General features: G+C 45.9%; 1 protein-coding gene across 1 annotated transcript in view; it reads right to left on the minus strand.

Moving 5' to 3' along the window:
- RASSF4 (Ras association domain family member 4) overlaps nt 1–1,341 on the minus strand; it is a 29,489-nt gene extending 28,148 nt beyond the window's left edge. Inside the window, exon 1 of the mRNA XM_087824265.1 lies at nt 1,287–1,341. The gene's annotated coding sequence lies outside the window, so the exon portion shown is untranslated. The remainder of the gene's footprint in view (nt 1–1,286) is intronic.
- Between the last annotated feature and the right edge of the window lie 16,204 nt (nt 1,342–17,545).

The raw sequence follows: 17,545 nt of genomic DNA on the forward strand, positions 1-17,545 counted from the left end.
ATTACTACAAGAACTAATGAAAACAGACTTAAACACTGACAAGTGACTGAAACACGCCCACTATTACTTCTAGTGAGCAATATTGTGACCTCAGTTTAACATGTTCCATTTTCTCTTCTCTCCTTCCCCTTCTCTCCTTCCCCTTCCTCTTCCCTGTACCCCTCCTTCCCCCCTCCCTCTCCCTAGCACCTTCCATCCTGGTGGCAGCAGCAGCCCAGGAATACACAGGGGAGTAGGAGGCAGGCAGATCTGCGTGTACCTGTTACTTCTACCAATTCATTGACCTTTTTTTTTTTTTTTTTTTTTTTTTAAATCACAGCTTCTGGCAGCAAATCTTGGTTAAACTACAAAGTAGCCAGTGAGGGTCTCTTCTGCAAGCGCAAGTGCATGCTTGGGTTCAAGTGACAGAGTTCCAGCCTTTATCTGCTGTGACCTCCTTTAACTCTGTGAAGTGTGGTTACTAAAGCTCTCCTTACAGTGTTTTGAGATAGCACTGCCGAGGGCCTGGTATTCACGCCCAACAGGATACACAAACAGGGCTGGCGGGTTAATGAAAACACTGAGGCATCGAGCGGTCGAAAGTGCAGGACTGAGAGTGGGGAGCAGGGGGAGAGCAGGTGAGCTCTGAAGTGAGTGGGTGAAGTGAATGAGACCTGGCACAATAATCCCTGGGTTCAAATCCTGCTCCACCACAGACTCATCTGGGTAAAACTGGATAATTCCACAAGTCTTTGAGCATCAGTTTTCTCGTCTGAAAATGGGGATAAAGGAACTATTGGGCTGTGAGAAGCTGAGAGCATGCTGTGCTAAAGCCCTTAGCACAGGCGGGGTACAAGGCAAATCCTCTACAAGTATCGATTGGGAGGCAAGCCCCTCCTCTGCTATTACCTTGGCGTTGGTTTTCAATGTATGAAACCTGAGAGTCGTACCAGGGCGCTTAGAGCCTCTCCCCCCAACTCTAAGGCCAATGCTTCCAGGACACTGGCTAGGATGAGAGCCCGCGTGGGCAAGGTGTAGCCTGCGGTTGCGTCACCTGTCCTGCTCAGGTTTTAGCCCCTAAAGTGCCGCCCCTCGGAGGAGGTGCCTGGCACGATGCCCACCCCCAATTCGGCATTGGGCCTGAGGCTCGGGATGAGCCAGGCTGGCAGCCGGAGGGGACCCTGCTTGCGGCAGCCGAGGGGCACCAGTGCCCAGGCTCCAGGGCTCCTGGCTGGGGGCGCGCTCGGGGGCAGAGGTGTCAGTGCTACCTGGACGCCCCCGAGCTCTCCTGCCCACGTATCACTCACCGTCCTCTCATCGCGCAGACCCGAGCCCGCTGTCAGCGCTGTGCCCTCGCCGGTACCCGCGCTGCGTCCCGGCGCCTACTGCCCAGGGCCCCCTGGGCTCCGCGCGTCGGGCCCGCCTCTCCCCGCCTCCCGCCGCTCCGGCCAATGGTGAGGCCCGCCGGCCCCCAGCCCCGCCCCTCTCAGCTCCGGCCAATGGTGACGCCCGCCTTCCTCACAGCCCCGCCCTCTCGCAGCTCCGGCCAATGGTGAGGCCCGCAGGCCCTCCCCGCCCCGCCTCTAGCCCTGCGCGGGCCAATGGCGCCACCTCGTCCCGCCTGCCGCGTGCGGGGCGCACGGGGAGGGTGGGCTTTGGGCGGTGCCCCAGGTGCTGCGGGGCAGGTTCGGGGCGTCGGCCTGCGGGGTGTCCTCTAAGCACCTCCAGGGCGCCCGGAGCCTCGCGGAGGAAGCAGCGCCGCGAGTTATTGGCTGGCAGGATCCAAATAACTTGGGGTGACCCGAACCCTCGGGTTTCCAGCGGGGCCGCCGCGTGGGCGCCGCGCTCCTCGCGGGGAGGTCGGGTCCGCAGCGGGGCGCCAGCGCGGCTGCGTTTCGCTCGAGGGGCGCCGTCGCCGTCGCGGTTCGCTTGACCAGGCCTCTCGGAGCTCCGCGGCGTTTAGGAAATCGGGTCCGACGGTAAAGAGGAGATAAGCTCCCCAGGCCACGGCCTGCTCACGGGGCTCATTCCCTGCGCGAGGCGGAGGGCACGCGGACCACACCTTTGGGGAGCTCGGGGCAGTTCAGTGTTTGTGGGTGTGTGAGTGGCCGGGCGGGGGGGTGGGGGTAACCGAAACACTGGCAATTTCTGTTTATCTCCTGATCCCCAGCGCTGACCTCGTGATGGACCCCTTTCCTACCCCCCAACATAAATCATTTCAGTTTCGTTCAGTCTGTGGTTCTTCATCTTTTTAGAGTCACATGGGCAATATAGAATCTGATATGGACCTTCTAGAAAAATGCAGGCACCCACATAGGCAAAAATCAGCTCAGTTGTCTCTGGGCCTGGACCCCACTTTAGAGGGGCTGTGCTAATCATCGTTAGGACTGCTGGATTTGGGGTGAAGAGATGGACTTTCTGTGTGATCTTGCCATGTTGTAACCCTTCTGGGCTTCAGTTTCCCCACCTGCAAAAATGAGGGGGCTAAAGGTGACCAGGGGGCTGAAGGGGTCCTTCAGCTCTACCTTTGTGTGAATTCATGGCCCATCCTCTGCCAGCTCAGGGAGTCCCTGTGGTTGGGGACCTCCTCTCCCACAGTCCAAAGATCTGGTCATCAAGGCTGAGACCAATTATTGGGTGCTTCTAAAAGGTTTTTTAAAACAGTGGGTAAAATGCAACATAACCCTCAACCTGTGAGCATTTATTTATTCATGCACAGTAGGGTAATTAAACAACACCAGGGTAATATACAGTTTCCCGGGGACTTTCCAGCTCTTGAAAGTGAATCCATCTCTCATATAGTTGATGCTATGCCCAGGGCCAGGCATAGTCTGGAGTGAGGACTGGATTTGAGGAAGGGACCTGATATGCCCTGCATGCCTGGTACATCAGCACTGTGCCAGGTGCCTTACTTCAGGAACACCAAGTAATCTCGACAGGCCTGAGGAGTGGGTATACCTACCCGAATGTTACGTGGAACACAAGTGCACATCACCAGGGTCCTCAGTTCCTTCAGAAAGAGGATCACCTTTCCCTCAGTATTCATTGGAACTGTATGTGGCTCATTAATAGTGGGTGTTGTGGATACTGTTAGTTGCAAACCCAGTATCTACATCCTTCTTTGGAATAAAGGGAGAGAGGAAGGAAGGAAGGGAAAGCAAAGGATAAGAAAGGAAGAGATAGGGAAGGAAAGGAGAGAGGAGAGAAACAGACAGACAGCAATGTGCAGGCCCTAGCGACAGATCATGATCACTTGAATTTTTCGTGCTACACTCATAACCCATTAGTGAGTCATGAAATTAAGTTAGTAGATGATGTGATTAGTATTTTAAAAATTGGAGAGGAAATGTCAGTGTACAGCACAAATAGTAAATGTATGTTGTGTTTTCTGAAACTTGTTTGCATTATTTATGTTTCAGTTGTGCGTATTAGGCTGTGATATGACATGTTTCTCACTGCGGGCCACAGTCAAAAATGTTTGAAGGCCACTAAGTTAATCATAACTATTCTTTTCATGGCTTTCCTAGCTTCCTTTGAAGCCAGCAGTGGCCATATGACCCACTGCTGGGCAAAGAAATAGGGAAAAAATGTGGGGAGAAGAGGGGATTAGAGGCAGAGGGAAGACAACTTCTGCTTTCCTGGAAGAAGGAACAGTCTCCCCCTTCCCCTGCTTTGTGTCTCAAATGTGGATATAATGTGTCATGTCTGAGGCACTGGCAGCCATTTGAGATCATGATAAGCCTGGAAGCATAAAGATAAAGGAGTCTGGGTCTTCACTGACACCACAGGCTGCTGCACCATGTCTGCGTACCTAGACTTTTTGCCGTGGTAAAAAGCACCCCTATTTGTTTAAGCCAGAGGTTGATAAGTCTTTCTGTAAAGGGCCACATAATACATATTTTAGGCTTTGTGGGCTAAGTGGCCTGTGTTGCGACTTCTTGGCTCTGCTGGTATGGTTTGAAAGCCTCTGTGGACAGCATGTAACCCAAAGGCTGTGGCATGTAACCCAAAGCAAGCGGTAGCCACATGCAACCTATGGACTGTTTGCCAGCCCTTCCCTTGGATGATCTTGCTGCCTTTATTGCCTCTCTCACCCCCTCTCTTCTTACTTCCTGTCCTCTCTGCTCTGGTCACACTCGTCTTCCCACACATCAGGTCCATTCCCACCTTAGGGCCTTTGCACTTGCTGTTCCCTCAGCCTGAAGGCTCTTCCCCAAAATGTCCACAGGACTTGTTCCTTCACCCCCTTCATATCTTTACGCACAGATCACCTTCTCTTCAAGGCCTTCCCTGGCTCCCTAACTGAAATGCCCCTCCCTGGCCCACAGGTACTAGTTTGTGACATGCTGTGTATTTCACTTCTTTATTATGAGCTTCTTGAGGGAGGGAAATTGTGTCCGTTTCTGTGCCTGTTTGATATGGGATACGGACTCTGCCTGGGATGTCATGGTGTTTAATCACTATTTGGCATATAATTGACTTTTTCCTTTCCTGCCAGATTCAGGCAAGAAAGCAGACTCAGGGAGGCTCATTACTCCATCCAAGGGGACAAAGCAAATGAAGTGGTAGAATCTGGGTTTGCACCGTGGTGGCCCTGGGAGGTCATGTTTGTGCCACCAGGGAGTGAGGGTAGAACATCTACCTCCATTGGAAGATCAGGCCTTAGGGGAGCTGAAACCACAGAGATGCTGTGCTCTTTACCCTAGGGCATCACCTTGGTAAAGGAGGCCTCTGGGAGTCCGTTAGGGGAACTGGCATTACCCTGTTCATCTAGGGCAGGCTCATGTTTATAGCCTTCTCGCAGCAGAAAGTCTTTAGAAAAGTCTTTATTTTGTGAACAGGCCAGGCTGACTTGTAAGATCCATAAAAAGCCAAATGGAAATACTTATGATTCAACATTTTTAGTCAAGAAAAAACACAAAGAGTGAATTTATATTTGATTTACAAGTGGGGAAACTTAAAGGAGCCTAATAGTTCATAAAAGAGATGTGACATCTTGAGTCAGGTAGGCAGCCTGCCACTGGGCCTAGGTGTGCTGATCCGCTTTCACTGAGGCTTCCTGGCACCAGGGCACTGATTGCAGGAGCCTGAGAAGTCATTTTCTTCCTCCTGTGCTTAGAGAGGCAGTCATGGAAATGCCTGGGTATAGGATGCAATTTAGATTTCCCTGTGTCTTCAAAAATATGTGAATGTATTTTAATGTAAATAATAGTAATTGTGAGGATCATTTTCAAGGCCATTCCTTAACACAGTAAAGGGGAGTTTGAATTAAAATTACTGGTTAATTGACTAAGGCCTTTAATGGATGGCTTTGTATGATTTTTTCCCCCCTTCACTGTCTCTGACATAAGATTCGGAACAAATGACTTTTTCAAAAAAGTCTGCATGATTCCAAATGAAATTCTTTAGAAAACAATTGCATGATTGAATGTGACTGAGATCTGTAAGATGCAGGAAGAGGCCACTTACAGAATGCTTCTTGCACCGTTGGCTTTGGTGGAATCGTTGAGTAGTGAGGTCATCCCCTTGTGTGGTCATAATGTACAGAGGGATTTGCCATCAGTTTCAGATGCTTTCTCAAGTACTCTGCACACCATCTATTCTTCGTTCCTGTGTGGATGGTTTTCATCAACTCCATTTGTTAGCATATAAATAACAACTTGTTAATATGTGGAACTCTAACACATACCAGAGAAGAACCTATCTCCAAATGGACATAAATGTCAATGATGTAACCCACACAGGTGCTTTTTTATTACACACACACACACACACCTGCTTCATGTATTATTTTTTTTGGTTGTGCTTTGGAAAAGTGTTCAGATCCCACCCTGCAGAACTAATAAGTGCTTAGGCACAGGGCTCCCTAGGAGGGAGAGAGCTTGCTTTAAAAAGTGGTATAGCTAAAAATCGCTGCTGAAACTTCCTTTTGGGGAAAAATAACTAGCTCAAGGCCATTCCCCACTTTGTACAGAGAAAAGGGTGTGACTGTCCCGAGGTCTGCTCCGAAAACACAAGCGAGGATAAGGGTGACGTGAGCATCGCAGGAGAATCAGGCCTGGCTCGTGGGCGACTCAGAGGTCTTCCTCCTCGCCCTCTCCTCCTTGCCTTTCTGACACTGGGCAGATATAATTCTTTTGGAGGGGTTTCTTCCAACAGTACAAATCAAAAACGAGGGAAGGCGATCTCGCCACTTCCTCGGGCTTTTCCTGCCCCCTCAGGCCTCCTCAGACCTGTGTCTCCCTCCCTTCCCACTTCATGCGCCCTCCACCTTCCGCTTGGCGGGGCTGCCGGAGGACGCTGACCACCTGGGGCCTCTACAAAGCCGATTGTGATGAATGGGCACTGAAATGTCCACGAGCTGATAACAGCTTAAAAATATTGTGAAAATAGTTATGGTGATAAAAGACTCCTGAACAAGCTGCATTTTCAATGGAACTAATTTTAATACAATAAAATTATGTTGTTTAATATTTTGATTCATTGAACAAATAGCAAGACTGCTGGATACAGGGAGCTAAGCGTGAGGCAGCACAAGGGCAGGAGGATTTACGGGCGGTGCTTCTCAAAGGAGAAAGTGTCAAGTAGGGATTTGTCTCCACAGTGTCTGGCGTTGCTTGGGAGCCAGGATTTCTATGAATAGCAAGGCGGAGATTCAAGGCTGAGAACTAGCATGCGATTAGGACCTTCCCTCAAGCCAGATGTTCAAACAGCCAAAGGGAGTGGAAACCTTCCAGATGGAAAATAAAGGAACTTTGAGAGTGCACAGAGCATTTGCACAAACAAGGGCCATTTGTCCGGTTTCTGGGCTGTTCATTTCAAAACAGGTCAGCCTTAGAGAATGTGGCTGCGGCTGTGTCCTGGAGGGAGCGTCGCCCCCTCTGCTTCTTCCATGCACATAGCTTCCCAAGGAATGCAAGACATGCCCAGTGGGAAAGGGTGAGCCGGCCAGACTTGACCTGTTAACCCTGTGTTTAAAGAGATGTTTCAGCTGAGTTGACCTCACCTCTGAACCTGCCGTCAAAGCCACCTCTATTCAGCCCCTGGTGTCACAGGGGCTGCCATCCCCAAGTTTCCTTCTAACCTGTGTGACTGTGAACTAGGATGTATGTGTTTAAGGAAGGATAGTGTCATATAATGGCTAAACTTAAATTTTGTGTCCATTTGGGAATCAGAGTTTTAAAGTGAAGCTGGGACAGAATTAGAATGACCAGTGTATTAGGGTCCTCCCGTTAAACAGAACCAATAACCAATAAGCTATCTCCTATTGAGATAGATGGATGGATAGGAGGGGGGGAAGGGAGGGAGAGATTAAGAAACTGGCTCATGTGCTTGTGTGGGCTGACAGGTCCAAAATCTTTCAGACTGGGCAGCAGTCTGAAGATTCAGATAGCAGTTGATGTTGCAGTCTTGAGTCTGAAATCTGCAAGCCAGTTAGCTGGAAACTCAGGCAGGGTTGTCTGCTGAATGTTGAAGCTGAATTGCTTCTGGTTTGGGAAATCTCAATTCTTTTAAGGCCTCCAACTGATTGGGTGATGCCCACCCACCACACTATGGAGGGTAACCTGCTTTACTCAAAGTCTACTGATTTAAATGACTAACCACATCTGAAAGATACCCTCTCAGCAACCTCTGGACTGGTATTTGACCAAACAACTGGACACCATGGCTTAGCCAAGTGGACACATAAAATGAACCATCACAACCAGTGAGTTTAACCAACAGCTTGTACCCCTGTGCCCGCTTCAGGAGAGACTCCGTGGCAGGGTAGGGCCTGATACTAGGCATTCAGAGATTTAATGTTTGAATGTACCTATAAAATCTGTGACAATTTTTGAGGCACTCTGCTTCTCTATTGGCCTACTGGGTCTAAAATAGGGTTGGCCAGATAGTAAATATTTTCATCTCTCTTGCAACCACTCAAGCAAAAGCAGCCACAGGCAATCTGTAAATGAATGGCATGACTGTGTTCCAATAAAACTTTATTTATGCAAATAGGTAGAGGGCCTGATTTGGTCCAAGGGAGAATCTGGGGTGATATCAGATCTTTTCTCGCTGCCAAACCTGGCAAAAGGGGTGGATAAGCTGTACTGTGGGTTGGAGTACTTTCATCTATGAGGGATAAAAAGCCCAAGCAAAGGGAGCTTTGTTATCTCACACAGTAAAAAGCCTGGAATTAGGTACTTCCAGAGTTGGATAAGTCAGTATCTCAAAGATCTTCAAGGACCCTGGCTCTTTCCATCTCTGTCCTCTGTCACCTTCAGCACGTTGGTTTAGTTCACCCAGGTATTTGAAACAAGTTCCTATACTTTGTGGCAGACATGACCACATTCAGTAGGAGAAGAGGAAGAGTATGCTCCAGGAGACTCGTTTGGTAGCCAGAAAACCCATTCCAGAAGGCACTGGGCCCTCTCCCGTCACTTCTTATTGGCCAGAACTAGGGTGTGGGTGCTGCAGAGGATGGACCCTCCGTGACTGGCTGGGTGAAGTGTTTGGCTGGCCAAGGGGAAGATGGTGGGTCATGAAAATGCAGACTGTACCAGCGAGCAGGGGCTCAGTGGGGCCTGAGGCGGGCCCATTCCAGAGAGGGCAAGGTCACTGCCTTGTGACATGTGAGCAGGGTCTGAAGGGAGAGGATGGCAGCAGGCTGGAGAGAAGTCCAGGAGAGCAGTTTTCTCTGTTGAGTGCCATGCGTGAGGCTCTGGGAAACTGGCAGAATACCCTGGATAGAGAAGGGTAGCGAGAGCGCGAGCACGGAGAGCTACCCCGGCACCCATGCCAGGCAAATGGGAACTGAAAATGCCCACAGAGAAGTGAAGAGCCGCTGTGGGGGACTGAGGCCAGAAGGCCCCCGCCCCCAGCTGCTGGGTGAGGGCTCTAGCCGTGGAGCTCTGGCTGGTCTTTCTCTGCTGGCCTTCTTCATAAGCTCCAGAGACTGGGGCACAGCAAGCAGAGCAGCAGGAGGCCTAGGCCTGAGGATGAAACTGGAGGGGTAGCCCTGGTTCATAAGTGTCAAAGTGACATTTCCTCAGCTACTTCTTACCTGCACTGGGGCAGGGAAGGCCCTGCTGAGGCTGGGATTTTTGTCCTGGGCTTAGAGGCTGGCCATGTGAGAGGTCTTGGCACAATTCCCAGGCTAAGCTGGGTCCAGCTCTGCTCGGGCCCATCAGCAACCCAGGGGAAATCCAAAAGGCACCAGGCCTCTGGCAGGATGAACAAAGAGCAGGACACACTGATCAAGCTGGGCAGGAGAGCCTGGCAGGCACTACACGGCTGTGTGTAGTGGGGTAGGTAGGGGTGCTTAGTGCTCAGAATAGAAACTGCTCCCAGGCATTTGAGCTGGAGAGTGAAAAATGAGGCAAACATATTCACAACCAAAGTGGGGAGCTGGTCTTCTGCCTTGTCCACCTCAGCTAGCTCTCCCCATTCTCTTACTTTCTCTATCCCTCCCTGTCTTCCTCTCCATTTACTCCTGAGAAATATTAGAATCTCAGATGACTTAGTTGGAAGGGACCTTAGGGTCATCTGGCCAACACCCTTCTCACTCAGAAGATGAGGAGAGAGAGGCCCCGAGGAAGAGATTTGGCCGAGGCCATGGGCTGGTGAGGTATGTGACCAGTATCAGACTTCAGTCTGCTGGCATTAAGAATTCCAGGAGCCTGGGTTGGATACTGACCCTACTGCTCTTTAGCTGTGTGACAGTGTTCAAGTTACTAACTTCTCCATTCTCTGGCTTCTCACCTATAAATGTGGTCATAACAGACCCTGACTCAGGCTAGAAGACTAGAAACAACGGAACCGGCACAGCACTGGGTGCGGGGCACGCTCAGGTCGCAGTTCTGTCAGTTGTCGATATGGTTCTTTGCCTGTGCTCTTTCTACTGCACAAAGTCTCCTATGTTATGTATGGGGAATATATCTGCTGGCTTCTGACCCTGAGGGACTTGGCCGTGCTTCCCTTGTCCTGGGAATAGACAGTTACAAACCTGACAATATGCTAGTCCTACTTCAGAAGCTCAACACAAATCCACCTTCCTAGATTTCTCTCTGAATTTATCTCTCATGGCACATTACACTTTTACTGTAATGCCAGTTCCTGCCTCATGATGGCCACGCTTAACTGTCCATCTACGGGATGAGACAGCATGCCAGGTTCGCCCCTCCAGCCCAGCTCCTGCATGGTTCCTGGCCCACCAGCAGGTGCTTAGTGAATATTCATTGAGTTAAACTGACTCTTGCTCCTGGCAACCTATTCTCTAAGTTTGTACTGGTGCTTCTGGTTTAAAAGAAAGGAAAGAGGAACCCAAGGCTTGGGGCCTGTAAACATCTTACTGAGTTTCCTGGGAACTGAAAACAAGCAAAACTGAAGCTTGGGGCACCCTCACCCACTCTGGGCCACACAGCGCCTCAGACAGAAGCAGCCATGTGGGGACAAATGAATCATCACAGGCATCACCCGTTCACTTTACTTGTTGTCCTCTCTTTGAAGGGAAATTTGATTTGAGACTCACAGAGGCTTTTAATATACATTAGGCGGTGAATGCTCCATTGGATGGGCTTTTGCACCTGCCCCAGTAGATTCCCAAGATGTTTCTCCAGTTGTAATGCTCCCCACTTTCCCAGATCACTGTCCTAGGAGACTATGCAAATTTCCCAGAATCTCATGCTATAAAAAAATTGCACAGCTTATTTTCAGACTCAGTATTGGATTTTTCTTGGACCTGCTCTAAAGTCTGGGCAAATGCTCCCTGTTAATGTGCACAGCTGGTTGTCTCTCCCTGAGGCTTAGAGCTGTCAGGTCCTTTAGAGGTGACCTCATTCCCTCAGGCTGCATATGGAGAATTATCCTGGCCTCAAATCTCAGCAGAGCCAGTGAGACCATATTGCTGGCCTCTTGGAAGCTTCTTTCTATGAAGTTGTTTTCACCTTTGTCATGATGTGAAAGGGAGTCATAATATAATGTTACACATAAATGAAACTTGGCCTCTCTGAATTCCACATTTCCCCTGTGCAAAGGTCTTTACTTATCAGTTCTTCCTTCTTCTCAAGACAGTGATGAGACAACCAGCCAGGCAGACTCCACGGGAGCTGCCCACATCCAGTCAATGGGGACAGTCCCTCCTTGTCTCCCAAGACATTTCTTCCCCCTCCAGGTTGTCAACCAGCTGGCTGTCAACTGGCTGGCCAGCAGTTATCCACTCCAGTTGAGCCTAAGACTTTCAGGGGAAAATGCAGGCTGGATGACTGATTAATTTACAAAGAAAGCTAGAAATTTTGTAAAGGGAGGGGATGGGGCAAGAGCTTTTCCAATTTTGACACACAAAATAGTAGTTTCCTTTGAGAGAGCAATGAGGTGTGGGATGGGTAGAACCCCAGGAAAAGAAGCTCAAGTGTGTTCCTGAGACAAACATGCTGTCGGCAAGGGATTGGCTCCAGGCTGAGCTAAAGGAGCAGGTGGGACTTGGCGAGAGAAATATGCAGCCTGCAGAGAGATCTGCATCCCAACAGAACTAACAAGGAGAAAGCGAAAGATTCCAGAGTGGTTGTAGGCACCCATGTCCAGGAAAGGAGCATTTAGGGACCAGGTAGACCAGGGGGCTGATGTTTACTGCATCCCTGCCAGCTACCAGGTGCTGTACTTTACTTCAGTCATCATGTTTAACCACCAGTCAATTCTTGGAGGTAGGTAATATTATTATACCTTCTCTACAAATGGGAAAGTGGTGGCTCAGGGGCTTACATGAACTCTGGCCACTCAGCTGGTGAACAGATCTGCAGCTCAAGATGTGTGCACCTGATGGTCAAAATCATCACTAAGTGCATTCCATTTCTTCACGGTCATGGCAAAAAAATAAAATAAAAAAAAAATTAGGAGTAAGACTTCCAGACCAAAGAGCTCAGGGGCCCTGTTTCCAACAAAATACCTAGTTAAGAAAAATTTTAAATGCCAATTATTTAAAATCTCTGGCAATTGCCTTAAGAGCATATAGCAAATGGAGAAACATTTATTTATGAAAATCTACAATATCTTGGTAAGAACAGGGGACTTACGGCATATGAACCATCATCCATTCTCTTATGCTTTCTCAGCTCTGTCTCTTGGAAATTACTCCAGGCACTCTACTCTGGGCAAGTATGGCCAATAACATAAGGGCTCCTTCTCCCTCCAGCTCCAAGAGGAGCAAGATGCTCTGAAGGCCCCTTGTTGAAGAAATTCTATTCTAGGGGGACATAGCCAAGATGACTGAGAACCCCTTCTTACACTGAGCCCTCACTCATAGAGCAGAAGCTCTGCTCCATGCAGCAAGCTGAGAACACTGGGGTTTCATGCTGGGAGGGACAAGCTGGGATACCAAAAGCTATCTCCACATCCCACTGGTAGAGCAGAGGTCACTCCATGGAAGCAGATATCTGTCCCCTCCTCTGGCTTCTGTGTGGTGCTGCTAAGGTTCTGCCTATGGAAAAGGCAGACAGTAAAGATAAAGAGCTCACAGTTCTGCCCGAGGGGACTAATTTTATCTAGAAGAGAGTGTGGAGAATTCTGTACATCTGGGAGTTGCTGAAAACAATGGAAATCTTGGTGGAGAGCAAGTAAAAGGATGCTTATAACTCCATGGTACTGGTAACAACAAGCAAAAGGGCAGACTAACCAGAAATTTACCAGAGAACTGGGTAAAGTGAAAGCCAAGAAGAGTCCTCTTGAGATCCCAGTCAACTCTGGGAGTGCATGTGCTGGGCTGCATTCACTCAGGAGCAATCAGCAGGACGTGGGACAGATCTGAAAACATCCCAGTCCATGCACAGATTCATCAACAAAGGGTAGACACCTACTTTTGACAAATAAGTGGCTTATGCTGATGCTGGGGAAAAAACTGAGGTAACCAGGCTAAAATATTAAACACAAGTTAAAAATCTGAGCAAGGATATTGGAGGCTGAACACTGAGGATAATTTGATTGACTTTAGGGACAGTCTGGCCAAGTCAGTAAACAAGCAAGAGACCCAGGCAGGGCAGAACCAGTATCTAGAGTAGCTACCATATGTCATCTAAAATGTCCAGTTTAGAGATACACAAAAAACCCCAGCAAACATTGTGATACAGAGTGGAAATAAGCAGGCAGTAGACATAGTGTTTGAGGGGGCCCAGAAGTGGGACTTAGCTGACAAAAACTTCAAGGCAGCTAGTTCTTTGAACTAAAGGAAACCCTGTTTAAAGAATTAAAGGAAAACATAATCATATTTTACCAAATAGAGAGTAAGAATAAATATAAAAAAATAAAACAAAGAGAGATAAACTATTATAAAAAAGAATGAAATGGAAATTCTAGAGTTGAAAACTGCAAAAAGAAAAATGAAAAATTAACTAGACTCAACAGGAGATGTAACGTAGAAGAGAAAAGAATAATCAAAGTTGAAGATTAATATGTTAATACGGATTACGCAATCTGAAGAACAGAGAAGAAAAGGGAATGAAGAAAAAGTAACAGGATCTCACACTAGTGTGGGACACCATTATGCACACCAACATATGCATAATGAGGCTATCGAGGGGGGAGACAGAACAGGAGGAAGAATAAGTATTCTGAAAAGTAAGAGCTAAAAAATTCACAAGTTTGATGAAAAGCATTAACGTACACACCCAAGAAGCTCAATTGATTCCAAGTAGAATAATTCAAAGAGAGTTACATTCGGGCAGATAGTAGTCAAAATGGTGAAAGACAAAAACAAAAAGAAAAATCTTGAAAACTATTAGAGAAAAGGGCTCATCCTGTACAAGAGAAGCTCAATGAGAGTAACAACTTACTTCCCATCAGAGACAATGGAAGCCAAAGGGCAGTGTGAGGACATATTTAAAATGCTGAAAGTTGACCCAAAATGCAAATAAATAAATAAATAAACAGTCAACCAAGAACAATATATCCAGCAAAACTATCTTTCCAAACTAAATGAAATAAAGATATTCCCAGACGAACAAAATGTGAGAGAATTTGTTACCAGAAGATCTGCCTAACAAGAAATACTAAAGGAAGTCCTTCGGGCAGTGACCATGATAGCACAAAGGAGGCAAATAGAAATAAAGCTATTTTGCAGTAAGGAAGTGACACCAGATGGTAAGTTGAACCTAAAGGAGAAAATGAAATGGCAGATAAGAAGGTTAATATAACAAACGATAAATACAAACTTGATATCTTTTCTTCTCTCAGCTTCTTCAAAAGACATTAAGATTGTAAAAGTAATAATTACAGCAATATATTGTTGGGTTTGTTGCATTTATAGCAATAATGCCACAAAAAAGGGGGGCAGAATGGAGCTATGTAGAAGTAAAGTTTCTCTGTTTCAATGGAATTAAGTTAGTATAAATGTAAACTAAATTTTGATATTTTAAAGTGCAAATTGTAATCCCTAAGACAACCACTAAGAAAACCATTCAAAATGTAATTTAAAAACTTATTAAATTAATCAAATTTTTACATTAGAAAATATGTACTTAATATAAAAGAAGGTAGTACAGGAGAAGCAGAGAAACAAGGCAATACATGAAACATATGAAAAACTAAAGGAACATGGGAGATACAAGTCTTACCATATCAATAACATTAAATGCAAATGAATTCAATAACGTAAACAAAATACAGAGGTGACCAGATTGGATAACAAAACAAGATTTAACTATATGTTGTCTCCAAGAAAAACACTTCCATTTCAAAGATACAAATAGGCTGAAAGTAAAAGATGTAAAATATATAACAGGAAAATAATCATAAGAAAGCTGGAATGGATACAGTGATGTCAGACAAATCTATTTCAAAACAAAACAATGTCACTAAAGATAAAAAGGGACATTTCATAATGATAGTCAATGCATCAAGAAGATATACAATTATAAATACATATATATGTAACATCAGAGCCCCAAATACATGAAACAAAAACTGACAGAAAAGAAGACAGAAACAGGCAAGTTAACAATAATAGTTAGAGCCTTCAAAATCACACTTTGAATAATGGATAGAACAAATATCAGATGATTAACCAGGATTTAAAGGACATGAACGACACTACAAACCACTTAGACACAACAGACCTACATAGAGAGCACTCTATCCAACAATAGGAGAATTATACATCCTTCCTAAGACCGTGTGGAACATCCTCCATGGTAGACCATGGAAGATAGACTATAGAACAAGCTCAATAGATGTAAAATACATTTTCCAACAACAATGGAATTGAATTTGAATATGTGATTAAAATAACACACTCCTAAATGGTCAATGGATCAAAAAAGGAATCACAAAGGAAACTAGAAAATACTTTTCTGATAAATGAAACATAACAAACATATGATGAAGCTAGAGCAGTGCTCATAAAGAAATTTATAGGTATAAATGTACATATTAAAAAAATAAGAAATATCTCCTATCAATAACCTAACCTTCCACCTGAAGAAACTAGAAAAAGTAAGCAGAAGGAAGGAAAGGTTAAAGATCAAAACAGAAATAAGTGAAATAAAGAATATTAAAACAATATAGGAAAAAAGTCAATGAAACCAGAAGTTGGTTCTTTGAAAATATCAACAAAATTAAAAGTCCTTTAGCTAGACTGACCAAGAAAAAACACATAAAGAAGACTCAAGTTACTAAAATAGGGAATAAAAAGAAGGCATGTCACTACTGATTTTACAGAAGTCAAAGGGACTGTGAGATAATATGAACAACGGTGTGCCAGCAAATTAGATACCTTGGATGAAATAGACAAATTCCTAGAAAGACACAAACTATCAAAACTGATTCAAGAAGAAAGCTTCTACAAATTTAGAAAGTAAGGACTTTGAATTAGGGCTAGGCCTAAATGGCTTCGCTGGTGAATTCTACCAAAATGTAAAGAATCATTGGTATCCGTCCTTCACAACCTCATTCAGAAAACAGAAGAAGTGGGAACACTTTCTAACTCGTTCTATGATTTTGGTATTATCCTTCCTTTACCAAAACAAGACAAAGACATCACAAAAATAGAAAACTACTGACCAATATCCCTTATGGATACTGACACAAAAATCCTCAACAAAATACAGCAATTATAAAACATAATCCAGCAACATATAAAAAGCATTATGTACAATGAGTAAGTAGGATTCTTTCATGAATACAATATTGACTTTTAAACATTTGAAAATCAATGAATGTAATAGACCATATCAAAAGCATAAAGGAAAAAAGAAATCATCTTCAAAGATGCAGAAAAAGCATTTGACAAATCCAATAAAATGTTTCATGGTTGAAAACATTCAATGAACACGAAATAAAAGGGAACTTCCTCAATCCCATAAACGGAATCTACAAAAAACCTAGCTAACATCAGACTCAATGGTAAAAGACTGAATGCTTCCCCCAAGGATCAGGAATGAGACAAGAATGTCTACCCAGGTAAATTAGGCAAGAAAATAAAATAAAAGCCTTTCAGATCGAAAAGAAAGAAGTAAATCTATCTCTATTTGCAGATGACATAATACTGTGTGTGGGCAATGGTAATTGATTAAAGTATCACCCCACACCTGTCAGAACGGCTGCCATGGACAAATCCACAAACGACACGTGCTGGCGAGGGTGTGGAGAAAGGGGAGCCCTGGGACACTGCTGACTGGTGCAGCCACCATGGAAACCAGTGTGGAGGGTCCTCAAGAAGTTAAAAATGGAGTAGATCAGTGGTCGCTTATAGTATGGCTGGGAAGGGGTGGGATGGAGAGTGACCGTTAATGATTTTTTGGGGGTGATGAAAATGTTGTGAACTAATCTAAGCTGATTGTGGTCAACTTGATAATGAATAGTGCAAAACCCATTTGAAATGGTGAATTTTATGGTATGTAAATTACGTCTCAATAAAAATATTTTAAAAACTAAAAAGAATCCCTAGGACTGATGGGAGAGAGCCGTTATACTGGGTGACTCCAGGGCATGACTCCTGACTGGGGGTCCACTACGCTTCTCTAAGCTGGAGGTGGTGCTGCACCCTCTCCAGGCTCAAGCACTGGGATCTGGAGTTGAGAAAGAAGCTTTGGATCTGCACTGGCCTTGCCCTTGGTGGTGTTTCTTCAGTGCTTCCTTACTCTGGGGCTTTCTTACTGTGAGGTCCCCACGGTAGCAGAGATGCGCGGTCAATACCGACTCTGGTGATTTGTCATCTGAAGAGCACTTTCCCCATCTTTCTTGGTTGTGATCGCACCAATCCTGAGAGAAAGTGTTATTTCCCGTAACAGGGGAAACTGAGGCCAGAGGAGTGAAAGGGGTTGGCCAAATTCAGTCAGCATGTTAGTGGGAGATTTAATGAATCCAAGCCCAGTGTTCTCTCTACTTCCAATTACTCTGTTTCACATCTACACAATGTCTGGTCTGCCTTCTGCTGAGAACGGGAGCTGGGCCACGCTCAGGTCAGCCCTTCTGGTTCACTCTCAGCAAGAACGGGGGCCATCACAGCATCTGTGCAGGGATAGCAGGGGATGGGATGCGGTTGTCTTGGGCTGAGGCTCAGATGGAGACACATGGTGTCCATCTGCTCATGAAGAGGTGC

The sequence above is a fragment of the Miniopterus natalensis genome, chromosome 14 (genome assembly GCF_054644295.1).
Source record: "Miniopterus natalensis isolate mMinNat1 chromosome 14, mMinNat1.hap1, whole genome shotgun sequence".
NCBI classification, from domain to species: domain Eukaryota; kingdom Metazoa; phylum Chordata; class Mammalia; order Chiroptera; family Miniopteridae; genus Miniopterus; species Miniopterus natalensis.